At 34.3% G+C, this 13,766-nt stretch overlaps 2 long non-coding RNA genes across 2 annotated transcripts; both read right to left on the bottom strand.

Annotated features, from left to right (window-relative positions):
* Positions 1–793: 793 nt before the first annotated feature.
* LOC148762533 (uncharacterized) lies at positions 794–2,834 on the bottom strand. The gene is made up of 3 exons (XR_016026470.1): positions 2,655–2,834; positions 1,924–2,003; positions 794–1,057 (listed from the first exon to the last, which is right to left on the bottom strand). It is a non-coding gene; the product is annotated as an uncharacterized LOC148762533 (long non-coding RNA).
* A 3,087-nt stretch (positions 2,835–5,921) lies between these two features.
* On the bottom strand, positions 5,922–7,962 carry LOC148762532 (uncharacterized). Its single transcript, XR_016026471.1, has 3 exons — positions 7,783–7,962; positions 7,052–7,131; positions 5,922–6,185 (listed from the first exon to the last, which is right to left on the bottom strand). It is a non-coding gene; the product is annotated as an uncharacterized LOC148762532 (long non-coding RNA).
* Positions 7,963–13,766: the final 5,804 nt, after the last annotated feature.

Below are 13,766 nucleotides of genomic sequence, written 5' to 3'. Positions count from 1 at the left end.
CTAATGCCTGGATTGCCTCAAGAGACATGGCATGAACACCAGGAGTAGCAGTAGGTGGTGGAGGAGGTGGAGGAATCTCAGTAGGCTCAACAGCAGGTGCTGCTCGAAAAGTAGGTGCAGCAGACTCCCTTTCCACGGGATCTGGCTGACTAAGTCTAGCACGGCCTCTTCCCCTCCCTACTGACCTATAGAGAGGTGGACGTCCACGTCGAGGAGGCATGGTACTCTACAATAAGAAATGGAATAGACTTAGATGACTTTAAATTCTATATGCAACTAACTCGATATAACCTAACTTAACTTGACTTACTTAACTTAACTTAACTTGGGCCACGCAGTGTCAGTGTGGATTTCTTAAAACAACTTTAAAATCAAAAACTTTGAAATCCAAAGCTTTAAAATCAAAATCTTTGATCTTTAAACCATGCTCTGATACCAATCTAATTGTCACGACCCGGAACTCCCATCGGGCCCGTGACAACCGCCGCGACGTCCCGATAAGCACTCATTACCCCGAATGCCGATCGAAACCCCGCAAGGCTTAGCATCAACTTTCGCATCTCCCCGGTGAGCGATAGTTATTAAATCTCGCATTTCAAGAAATCATAAGTTGTTTCCAACTCAAAACAATAAAAATATTATTTTCTAGCTCACTGGGGCATTTTCGTCATTTTTTTTTTGAAATTTCGAAATCCGAAAAAATGTAATATGTAAGTGGAAACACATATTACATGATTTAAATTAAATTTTGAAGTCTAAAACATTCGTTTAAAGTAAAATTATAGCTATTTGAATATAATAAAAATATTAAATAAAATATTCTATTTTCTTAAAACACAATATTTTCAAAGTCTTCCTAAAATAACTTTTGTAGCGTAAGAGTAAAATAAATTTATTCATATAGTAATAAAGATAATTAAAGTATGAAATTTCGTTTACAGTGACACGTGGGCCCCCAACTAACCAAGAAGGTGTAGAGCTACGAACCCTTACTTCCTATGATGCAACTCCGAGATTAATTCTCGTCTTAATCAACTATCAACAAATTGTCCTGAGCCTGAAAAATGGATAGGAAGAGGGGTGAGATTAAATAATCCCAGTGAGTAAACAATTACCATCAAAAGCATCTAAAGCCGAGTAGATGGAGACAATATAAAAACGTTATATCTCAATAATGTTCATAACACAAAATTCGTTTCAATCTATACCAAATAATTTCTTTTCATCAAAATTTCCCCGACTTATGAATTTTTTTAAACTTGGCCCCTGCCAATATCATTCTCGCGGGTACCTTCGTCAAGGTATCCCACTGAGACCGCCAAGGCTGTTCAATGACCCATACCCATAAACATGTTTTCACATCTGACACACAGCCGTTCCTTGGCGTTGGCTGAGTCTCACTCTCACGTGGTGGCCCGAACGTGAGGTGCACTCAAATCATACCTCAGGAGATACTTCACCCAACATCTCCCCCTGGAGGTAAGTATATAATTGAGTTACCGTGCCCCTCTCATAGGCAGTCCACGGAAACCCCCACCACTGCAGTGACCGTTTAATATACCACCAGACCCATAAAAATTCCAGTAGCATAATATGGCGAATAAAATGTAATCCAGTCTACCGAGACCAATCCAAAATTGTTCATATATTTCATGCCAACCCCAAAAATTTAACCATCATGCTACCATAGTGTCATAAGCCCCAATTTCAATAACATATAAAATCATAAATTTCAACACAGTCTCCATATACTCAATTTTCCCAAAACAATATTTGATTTCAAAACCAGTATAAATCTCATTTTTATTAAAAAACATTTTAATTGGAAAACATAATATTTTATAATTTAAATTCACCATTCAATAAAAGCATCAAACAAGTATAATAACTCTAGATATTTAAGACGATAAATTGTCCACTCACAGTTCTAGGAGTCGATGTACTCCTAATCTCAGTCTTCAAGCACAATGTTGGTACTTTTACCAGTGTAATTTGCTCACCACCTATCCACAATGTACAATACATAATTCACCACATCAATGCTTGACCATTATAAAATCAATTCAGGCTCGGTATATATGCATGATATGACATGCAACTTATCCGACTACCGCTTAAATGCGGTGCTAACCTAATTCGGCCTATTACTCGATTAAATTACTAACACGTCCAATTTAATCTCAAATTAATTTTTTTCAGTTTCTATACCTCAATTGCACCCAAATTGACTTAATGTCCCTCGGTGTGGTGCAAATTATCAGTCCTGATAGCAAATTACGAAAATACCCCTAATGGGTAAAAATTCATATTTTTGCTCCAAAAATTTCCATTATTTTTCTAGACTCATAATTCATCATTATTCATCATAATTCCTCAAATAAACATCAAGATCATCAGCCAATATTCCCCTAGAAAATTCAGCCAATAATGGTAATGGAGGAAAATAAATTCTTTTCTTGTTGTTTTGTTCCTAAATATGCTAAACTAACTTAAAACACTAACATAACTTAAAATCAAATTAATCTAACAAGTTTCTCTCTCCTAACCCATTTTTCCAGAATTGAATTCATCCTCAAATCACATGATTCAACCATGGAAAATGATGAGAAATGCATGAAAATGATAAATCTTAAGCTAAGCTTGAAAAATCATACCTTTAAACACTTGATTCCTTGAAAAATCACACTTTTTCTTTGAATTTTCTCACTCTAGGGTTTGTTCTTATTTCTCTCTCTCTCCTGCTGGTTTTGGCTGACCCTCCAAATGAAGAATTCTGGAATTTGCAAGCCTTTTAATAGGCTTAATAAAATATTATTATTTTATTTATTTTTTGAATATTTTATTATTTTATTTTTTTTTCTAGCCATCTTTTTGACTTTCTTTTTCCACCACTCAATCCTCTTCACTTATCCATGTCTTCCATGAAATTTCTAGACTTTTCCAAAGTTTTGGTGGAGCAAATTTTTAAAAATTACACTTTTACCCCCGTACAGTGAAAAATTACATTTTTACCCCAAAAATTGAAAAATTACCAAAATGCATAATTTTCACTCCTTATACTCATATCATGCTCCATTTAATCAAATTTGATCTAAATTCTCTCGAAAAATTCAATTTCGTCCTCGGGTGGTAAAATTACGATTTTGCCCCTAGATAGTGAAAATTCTTGTTTGACTCCGAATTGATCCTCGAACTCCTAATTACCATTTTGAGTCATCCCTGAACTGTGAAACTCTTAATTTCACCTTAAAATTCCTATTTGAACTAGTTCGAGGCTTAATCGACTTAATGATACCATTAGAGGCAATATCGTCTTTTAACGATTTCTCGAACTTCCTAAATATACAAACATTCTATCGAGCATGTGAATGATATTATAATTATTTTACAAAGCAGGGTTTGACAACACTACCCCCCTTAAAATAAAATTTTGTCCTCAAAATTTCACTTATTAACTCAAAGAAAAGGCGGGGTATTATCTTTTATTCGATGCTCAACTTCTCCTGTTATCTCCTTTATAGGGAATCTTAATTCACTAAAAATCATTCTTTATTTTAGTTAATCACAATATCACCCCACATATGTGTATATGCTTTATAATCCCATTTATGCATCCAAGATCTATCTTGATTTAATCATCGCATATGATGCAGTATCATAATTCCTCAGAGTCATCCCTTTGTCCTTAATCATCTTTCGTGCCTCTATATTGCTTTGTATCCTTCTTGTATTTCGACATCAATTTATTGCTTAAGATTTAAGTTCATTTGAACTTTGTATACCTCAAGTATTTTTGAGTTCTAATTTCCACAATATAGTAAGAAATTCTTACAACCATATTCCATATGAACTCATTTACTATATTATTCTTGAAACCTTTATTTACACGTCCATCACTTGGTATTTACATCCCCTATCACTATTTTACACCTTCGTCTAACTTTTCACTCACTTTCTCCAGATCGGACTCGTGCTTCATCTTCCGTTACAGCGAAAACTCTTGTTGAAGAACGAGTCAATGGCCTCAAAGGTGGTTGTGCTGGGGTGTTGCTACCCATTTCAGATCGTACAGCTACCCCCTGCCTCGGGTGTACTCCAGAGGAATCTCTCCTCTGCATATCCGTATGAGTTAATGGGGATGGAGCAACTACCGTAGCCCGTCCTAATTGTGGGCAGTCACTCCTAATGTGGCCCGGCTGGTCACAATGAAAGCATCTTATGCCCCAACACTCCCCAACATGATATCTCCCACATTTTGCGCATTTATTTAAACCTCCAAAACTCTTCTCGGAAGTACTACTCATCCCAGACCTGTTAAATCTCGGAGGTCTCTGCTGTAACTGTGAAAGTGGGGGTCGAGGAGATATCACCGGAACAGAAATAGTACTCTCAGAAGCAAATGTGTCCTTACCTCTTTTGGGCAGTTGACTAGAGGATACATTCGGGTTTCTCCTCTTTGCAAACTCAGCTCGCATTCTCCGATTTTCATTCGTGAGTTTTTCGGCCCTTAAAGCCATCTGTACAACTTCTTTATGAGGCTCCCGGCCTGTCACAGTCATCCTCTCTCTAATCTCGTTACGGAGCCCTTCTTCAAAATAACTAGCTTGATCTTGCTCAGACTTCACCAGGTCTGGCACATATGACATCAGCTCATTGAAACGAGCCTCGTACTCTTCTATGGTTAAATTCCCTTGTTGTAAACTTAGGAATTCTCTCTTCTTCTCTTTTTGATGAAAGTAGGTGTAGTATTGACCGTCGAATTCTTGTAGGAAGTCTATCCAAGTCAACGAAGTAATGGAACGTGATTTTACCGAGCTCCACCATGTACGAGCCTTCTTCTCTAGTAATCTTGTGGCCACCATTAACTTCATATCATCATCCAATTTCATATCCACAAATGTCTCCGTTACCTGAGTAATCCAATCTTTAGCTGCGGTTGCATCCAAATCACCAACAAAAGAAGTGCAACCCAGCTGCCTAGCTTCCTTAAGCTTTTTGGAAATGGAGACATCTGGCACTGGTGGTGGAACAAGAGGTGGTGGTGGTGGCACTGGAGATACTGCTGGGGGAACAGTATGAGGGACTCGACCAGCTTGAGCTTGGCCCATAATGACATTAAGAAAAGCTGCTAATGCCTGGATTGCCTCAAGAGACATGGCATGAACACCAGGAGTAGCAGTAGGTGGTGGAGGAGGTGGAGGAATCTCAGTAGGCTCAACAGCAGGTGCTGCTCGAAAAGTAGGTGCAGCAGACTCCCTTTCCACGGGATCTGGCTGACTAAGTCTAGCACGGCCTCTTCCCCTCCCTACTGACCTATAGAGAGGTGGACGTCCACGTCGAGGAGGCATGGTACTCTACAATAAGAAATGGAATAGACTTAGATGACTTTAAATTCTATATGCAACTAACTCGATATAACCTAACTTAACTTGACTTACTTAACTTAACTTAACTTGGGCCACGCAGTGTCAGTGTGGATTTCTTAAAACAACTTTAAAATCAAAAACTTTGAAATCCAAAGCTTTAAAATCAAAATCTTTGATCTTTAAACCATGCTCTGATACCAATCTAATTGTCACGACCCGGAACTCCCATCGGGCCCGTGACAACCGCCGCGACGTCCCGATAAGCACTCATTACCCCGAATGCCGATCGAAACCCCGCAAGGCTTAGCATCAACTTTCGCATCTCCCCGGTGAGCGATAGTTATTAAATCTCGCATTTCAAGAAATCATAAGTTGTTTCCAACTCAAAACAATAAAAATATTATTTTCTAGCTCACTGGGGCATTTTCGTCATTTTTTTTTTGAAATTTCGAAATCCGAAAAAATGTAATATGTAAGTGGAAACACATATTACATGATTTAAATTAAATTTTGAAGTCTAAAACATTCGTTTAAAGTAAAATTATAGCTATTTGAATATAATAAAAATATTAAATAAAATATTCTATTTTCTTAAAACACAATATTTTCAAAGTCTTCCTAAAATAACTTTTGTAGCGTAAGAGTAAAATAAATTTATTCATATAGTAATAAAGATAATTAAAGTATGAAATTTCGTTTACAGTGACACGTGGGCCCCCAACTAACCAAGAAGGTGTAGAGCTACGAACCCTTACTTCCTATGATGCAACTCCGAGATTAATTCTCGTCTTAATCAACTATCAACAAATTGTCCTGAGCCTGAAAAATGGATAGGAAGAGGGGTGAGATTAAATAATCCCAGTGAGTAAACAATTACCATCAAAAGCATCTAAAGCCGAGTAGATGGAGACAATATAAAAACGTTATATCTCAATAATGTTCATAACACAAAATTCGTTTCAATCTATACCAAATAATTTCTTTTCATCAAAATTTCCCCGACTTATGAATTTTTTTAAACTTGGCCCCTGCCAATATCATTCTCGCGGGTACCTTCGTCAAGGTATCCCACTGAGACCGCCAAGGCTGTTCAATGACCCATACCCATAAACATGTTTTCACATCTGACACACAGCCGTTCCTTGGCGTTGGCTGAGTCTCACTCTCACGTGGTGGCCCGAACGTGAGGTGCACTCAAATCATACCTCAGGAGATACTTCACCCAACATCTCCCCCTGGAGGTAAGTATATAATTGAGTTACCGTGCCCCTCTCATAGGCAGTCCACGGAAACCCCCACCACTGCAGTGACCGTTTAATATACCACCAGACCCATAAAAATTCCAGTAGCATAATATGGCGAATAAAATGTAATCCAGTCTACCGAGACCAATCCAAAATTGTTCATATATTTCATGCCAACCCCAAAAATTTAACCATCATGCTACCATAGTGTCATAAGCCCCAATTTCAATAACATATAAAATCATAAATTTCAACACAGTCTCCATATACTCAATTTTCCCAAAACAATATTTGATTTCAAAACCAGTATAAATCTCATTTTTATTAAAAAACATTTTAATTGGAAAACATAATATTTTATAATTTAAATTCACCATTCAATAAAAGCATCAAACAAGTATAATAACTCTAGATATTTAAGACGATAAATTGTCCACTCACAGTTCTAGGAGTCGATGTACTCCTAATCTCAGTCTTCAAGCACAATGTTGGTACTTTTACCAGTGTAATTTGCTCACCACCTATCCACAATGTACAATACATAATTCACCACATCAATGCTTGACCATTATAAAATCAATTCAGGCTCGGTATATATGCATGATATGACATGCAACTTATCCGACTACCGCTTAAATGCGGTGCTAACCTAATTCGGCCTATTACTCGATTAAATTACTAACACGTCCAATTTAATCTCAAATTAATTTTTTTCAGTTTCTATACCTCAATTGCACCCAAATTGACTTAATGTCCCTCGGTGTGGTGCAAATTATCAGTCCTGATAGCAAATTACGAAAATACCCCTAATGGGTAAAAATTCATATTTTTGCTCCAAAAATTTCCATTATTTTTCTAGACTCATAATTCATCATTATTCATCATAATTCCTCAAATAAACATCAAGATCATCAGCCAATATTCCCCTAGAAAATTCAGCCAATAATGGTAATGGAGGAAAATAAATTCTTTTCTTGTTGTTTTGTTCCTAAATATGCTAAACTAACTTAAAACACTAACATAACTTAAAATCAAATTAATCTAACAAGTTTCTCTCTCCTAACCCATTTTTCCAGAATTGAATTCATCCTCAAATCACATGATTCAACCATGGAAAATGATGAGAAATGCATGAAAATGATAAATCTTAAGCTAAGCTTGAAAAATCATACCTTTAAACACTTGATTCCTTGAAAAATCACACTTTTTCTTTGAATTTTCTCACTCTAGGGTTTGTTCTTATTTCTCTCTCTCTCCTGCTGGTTTTGGCTGACCCTCCAAATGAAGAATTCTGGAATTTGCAAGCCTTTTAATAGGCTTAATAAAATATTATTATTTTATTTATTTTTTGAATATTTTATTATTTTATTTTTTTTTCTAGCCATCTTTTTGACTTTCTTTTTCCACCACTCAATCCTCTTCACTTATCCATGTCTTCCATGAAATTTCTAGACTTTTCCAAAGTTTTGGTGGAGCAAATTTTTAAAAATTACACTTTTACCCCCGTACAGTGAAAAATTACATTTTTACCCCAAAAATTGAAAAATTACCAAAATGCATAATTTTCACTCCTTATACTCATATCATGCTCCATTTAATCAAATTTGATCTAAATTCTCTCGAAAAATTCAATTTCGTCCTCGGGTGGTAAAATTACGATTTTGCCCCTAGATAGTGAAAATTCTTGTTTGACTCCGAATTGATCCTCGAACTCCTAATTACCATTTTGAGTCATCCCTGAACTGTGAAACTCTTAATTTCACCTTAAAATTCCTATTTGAACTAGTTCGAGGCTTAATCGACTTAATGATACCATTAGAGGCAATATCGTCTTTTAACGATTTCTCGAACTTCCTAAATATACAAACATTCTATCGAGCATGTGAATGATATTATAATTATTTTACAAAGCAGGGTTTGACAAATATTGGCACAGGTTGGCAAATGGTAATATTATTTTGTGAATGGTATATGTTTAGTTGTCATGATTTATCCTTGAGAATAAATTATTTTTGATAATTATGATTTAAGAACCTTAGAGGTAAATGAAGGACAGTTGGTCTAATGAACAAGTTTTCATAGAAAGGCTTGCTTGGCCCAATGGGCTACGCCTATTAGGTCCATGCGTCGGTCATGGCCCAAGATTAGGCCTTGACAATTTGCCTTATTTAAGATGTTGTGTCATTTAGCAGAAGATCCAAAAGGTCAGCCAAATTCATTGTTAGCAAAAGTCTTCATTAGTTGAGATGCCAACAATGACTTATTTACCTCTTAAAAATTCACCAACATCACTAGAGATAGAACATATGATATTGTTATTAAGATCTCAACGATCATCTCCATTGCAATCTTCTTGCCAAGATCAGAGAATCATCCATGGCTATTATCAAGGTAAAGATACTCGACAATACATTTCCATTATTGCCAATGCTAACAAAAGCAATAGTTAATTCATTGCATCATCATCAAATGTCATAATAACAAGTTACAACACCTGAGGATGATTACAACTTGTTGCCAAGACACCAACAACCACTTTCAACTTAGCTTCACACCACTATTGCCAAGGTCTTAGCACCTCCAAGCCAAGTCTACTAACCAAATTCATTAGCCATGGAAAGAAAGTACTTTACCTTTCTTTTTATTTCCCTTAATTCCTTTTCAATTAATTTTTTTCTCTGTAAAAGCCCAATATTTATTTATTTGCTTGGGCATTAATCATCTTCTCAAAAAAAAATAAAATTGGCTGGCAACAAAAAGGTTGACTTCATCAGAGTTAGCTTCTCAACAGCTTATAGCCATGCTTGGAAGGGAAGCCATGGGTCATTGCTAAGAAGAACTAACTAAGAGAAAGAAGGTTAATTAGCCTAATCATATTCCCTAATCCCATAAAGGGTAGTCTTGTCTCACACCATCTGTAAGCACATTAAATGAAGAAATGATCGCAACTAGTATTAATATTGATAGTCCATGGAGGAAAAGTTAGAGCTCCTCAATGAAAGACTATCTCTCCAACTTGTCATTTTTCACTCTATTACACAGTCAAGAGTCATCTCCGATATCATTAGCAAAATATATCCTTACCATGAAAAGGCTTTAGGCCAAGGGGTAAAAAACCCATTGCCAACAACAACCGAACAAAGCCACACCACCTAGACAATCTGATCACCCCCAAATGCATACAAATAAGCTTTCCTAGAAGCAAAGAACAAGCATTGATTACCAATACCCACATTCTACTTAAATTTCATCAAATTTGAGAAAGCTTTCAATGTTGTTATTGAGCCTTAATAGTTTTTCTTTGTTAGGCAATTAATCCTTCCTAAATGCAACCTTGTTTTTCCCTTCTCCCAAATCCTTCCATGGTTGTAGTACATAACCTTCTTTGAGCTTTTAATTACTTTACGAGCAAAAAACCTCATTTATCTCTCTACATCTAATGTCTACCAATTGTAGTTACTCTTTATAATACTCATATTTGAATGATTTAAGAGTTTTTGTACTTGACCATAATGTATGTTAGCATATCTACCTCATTTTTGAATAATTTGTAATAAATCGAGAACAACTATTAAGATTGTTAAATTAAATGATCAATTACACTGACATACCAATAACGTGATGATAGCGAGTATATTTCTTTGACAAATTTAATGATATGCATTAAAGAATAATATTTTGAGATATCAAGTATTAAAGTTTCAATGACTTTTAAGATTTGAAGAATATAAGGGATTAAACTTGATTTTTTTATTTAAGGAAAAGAAGATTCGAACTTAATCATGCATCAATTATTGAGTCAAATGTTCGGAAGCTAAACTTTCAAATTTTTTATCCAATTGAATTTTCATTTTTCCAAATCACTCTTGAGTTATTTTTATTTTTATTTTTTTACTTTTAAATGCTACTATAATAATTTATTAGAATTTTCCCTGTGCATTGCGCTTGGGTTAAAAAGAAATTGATGCAAGAAATGGTTATGGGAATTTTGAGTACAAAGCAAAAGAGAATATTATGGTTGTTCATAATTGTATACATTTATCTACATCCAATGAAGAAAAGCATTCATTCCCACTTAACAAAAAGTAAGTGCATTGTAACAAAAGTAACATTATAGTTAACTATTGTGCTTTTGCAGATATCTATGTACACACAAAAGTATACATTATAGTCTTTAATTTACCATGCTGCTTGTTACCCAAAAATATAAGGCAACATTTTTAATTTTATACATTCATCATTGCCTAGTTAATAAAAAGTTGTGCCCATGAACAAAATGAAGATCAAGATCTGATGTTGTGGTTGTTGTAGATTTTTTGTTATATATAAAAGTTAGTATATAGTACTCAATCCATCATGCTACTTGTTAATAAAAAATATAAAGCAATGTTGGGCATAACTGTGAGCCACATTCCAGAATTTCTTTGTATCAAGGGACGAGCAAATACTGTTCACCAAGGTTGTTTTTTGATGATTGGGTTGTTTTGGAGGTTCCATTGTATGGGGAAAAAAACAAATGTAAGTTAGGTTCTATAAAGAATATAAATGGAAAGAAATTAATCTTACTATATTGCATAGGGTTAGTAATCGAGTTTAGCTATTTAATTCAGTAGTTTGGAGTTGAGACATATCGTTGAATACATTAAATTTCTTAATCTATTATTTTTTTAGTAAGCAAGCAAAATCATTTCTTTAAAAAACTAAAACTAGTAAACGAAAAAGCATAAGCATTTTCAATTAGGAAAAGAAACAGTATCACAGTAGGCCTATATGTGAAAACTTTAACTTGCTTGACTCCTCCAATGCATAGCATGAGGGCAAGAAATTAAGAAAGTAAATTTTTTCCAAACAAAGCTGTCACTTTTGAGAAAAAAATGACATAAATTTGACGATAAAGACTTATCTTTTAAAAACCATGAAGCATAAAATGTAAGCAAAAAAAAAAAAAAAAACATGCACATGATAAGTAGAATAATATTCTACAAACAAAGGAAAAATTAAACAATTAAACAAAACATGAAATAGAGATAAGGCACAATGAGTAAGCTTAAACAAAATTTGATGCTAAACTTAAATTTATTGTGGTAAGCATAATAATGTTCTACAGACACAACAAACAATTAGCATGAAACACATATAAGGCATAATCAATAACTCTAAACAAGATCTGATGGTAAATTTAACCTCACCATAAAAAAACAAAGCAAATATTTTTTAGCAATAACACAAAGAATAAAACTCATATAAGGCACAATCACAAATCCAAAACAGAATCTAATACCAATTTAACCTTATTCTAGTAAGCATAATCATGTTTTATAGATAGACCAAAAACTAAACATGAAATAGATATAAGACACAATTAATAATTGTAAATGGGATCTGATGATACACTTAATCTCACCCTAGTATTTCAACTTTAACTAAGAAGATAAGACCTTAATGCAAAAATGAAGAAAGAGATTGGACTTATGTGGGAAACAAATTTTCAAGAATGAGACACAAAATAGAAATGCACACAAAAGTAGTAGATGATAAATGCATGAAATCCTCAGAAACCATAAAATGGCTTATGAATTGTCTCTGATCTTGTATTTCTCGGTAGGTGATTCTTTTCCTCTGTTGGTGGTGGATACTTTTTGTGGTGTACAGTTTGGGAAAAGTTCTTTAACCACTTGGTTGCTGATTGGTGATACTAGAGTTTGTCCAAGCAATTGTTTTATTCTTGTTGAAGGTGTGGTCGATCCTAAAGCACCAGTAGAACTTGGAGTGGGGAATTCTTAGTCTCGTAGCTCATCACAATCAAACATTTTGTTGTTGGCAATTCCTGATTTCATTGCTCTAGTGGTTAAGCCTATTGTGAAAATCCTTGCTTGATCGATTAGTGCTTTCAGAGGACTAGGTAGTGTCATGCGGCTGATAGGTTGTAATGTTGCAAGCTTTGTAATTGTCGCACTAACCAACTTTTCTACTAACCCACCAAAGGCCACCAAGTCCATTTATGTAGTATAATCCGTCACAAAGAGTTGTATAGAGTATCTTAAACGAAAAAGATATAATGAATGATTTTTCTTGAATATTAAATGTTTTAAAAAGTGTTTGATAAAGGAAGTAAAATATTTGAATTTATGCTAGATAGTTGACCTTGCATGATTTAAAAAGTAATTAAACAATGGCAAAGGACAATTTATCCTAGGTTTTGACAGAAAGTGTGTATTCACCAAAGTCTTTTTCAATAGAAATCATAAGGCATAGGAATTATGACTGTTTTACAGATGAATTTACTTTGTTTTTTTGGTCGATGGTTAAACAAAATCTAAGAGAGAATCAAGCGGTGCATCTGTAAACGGTGAAGCAACAACATATATAAATAGATAAATGGAACCACAGAATGAATAAATTGCAGCATGGTTCATACAACTTTCTAAAGATATCATTGTAATATAATATTTAGATAATGTTCTATTAGTGAAATAAGGGATAGTATACATTTGAATGAGTTATCGTGCGATGCAATTATCGAGGAAAATGTGAAAGTATGATACAATTGGGATAAGAGATATAAACGGTTCAAGATTTTCTTAAGTTGGAATTAGTGTCTTTTCTTCATGTTTGGTATACCAATATTTGCCAGCACAAAATCTCAATGCTATCCCATATTCATTATAGAATTATAGAATCATTCGTTTGAGCAATCAATGTCAGTTATTTGTGCTTTGATTTTGTATTTAGTTCTTTGCAAAGTGCATAATTTGTTAAAATCTTCCAAATTAAGTGTCCAGTTTTTAATATTTTGATTTATATTTTGTTTACCTGTATTTTAATTATGTCAACTGTGTTGATGTCTGCTATCATTGATTCCTTGATTTCATTACTCTTTGTTGTTAATTGGTGGGGTAGCATCTGTATATCAATAATCTGGACATTGAAGGGTTCTTTTTCATACTTGCATGTTTATTTATGATTACATAATGTTCTATTTGGACTGTAATATGAAAGGTTCTAGAAATACTTGTCACATTTACTTGTAGGTAGCGACTTTGGTATGTCAAGATTGAAATATATTTTGGTGGCTGAACAGAAAGCAAGATAAAGTGTGTTTACCCAAAGAGTCTAAAATCAATGCAGTTTCGACTGAAATGAATGATTTTACATA

Source organism: Theobroma cacao, chromosome 5, assembly GCF_053813885.1.
Source record: "Theobroma cacao isolate CCN51 chromosome 5, ASM5381388v1, whole genome shotgun sequence".
Classification (NCBI taxonomy): Eukaryota; Viridiplantae; Streptophyta; class Magnoliopsida; order Malvales; family Malvaceae; genus Theobroma; species Theobroma cacao.
Note: the sequence above shows the minus strand (reverse complement) of the source record. Positions and strands in the feature narration are given on the sequence as shown.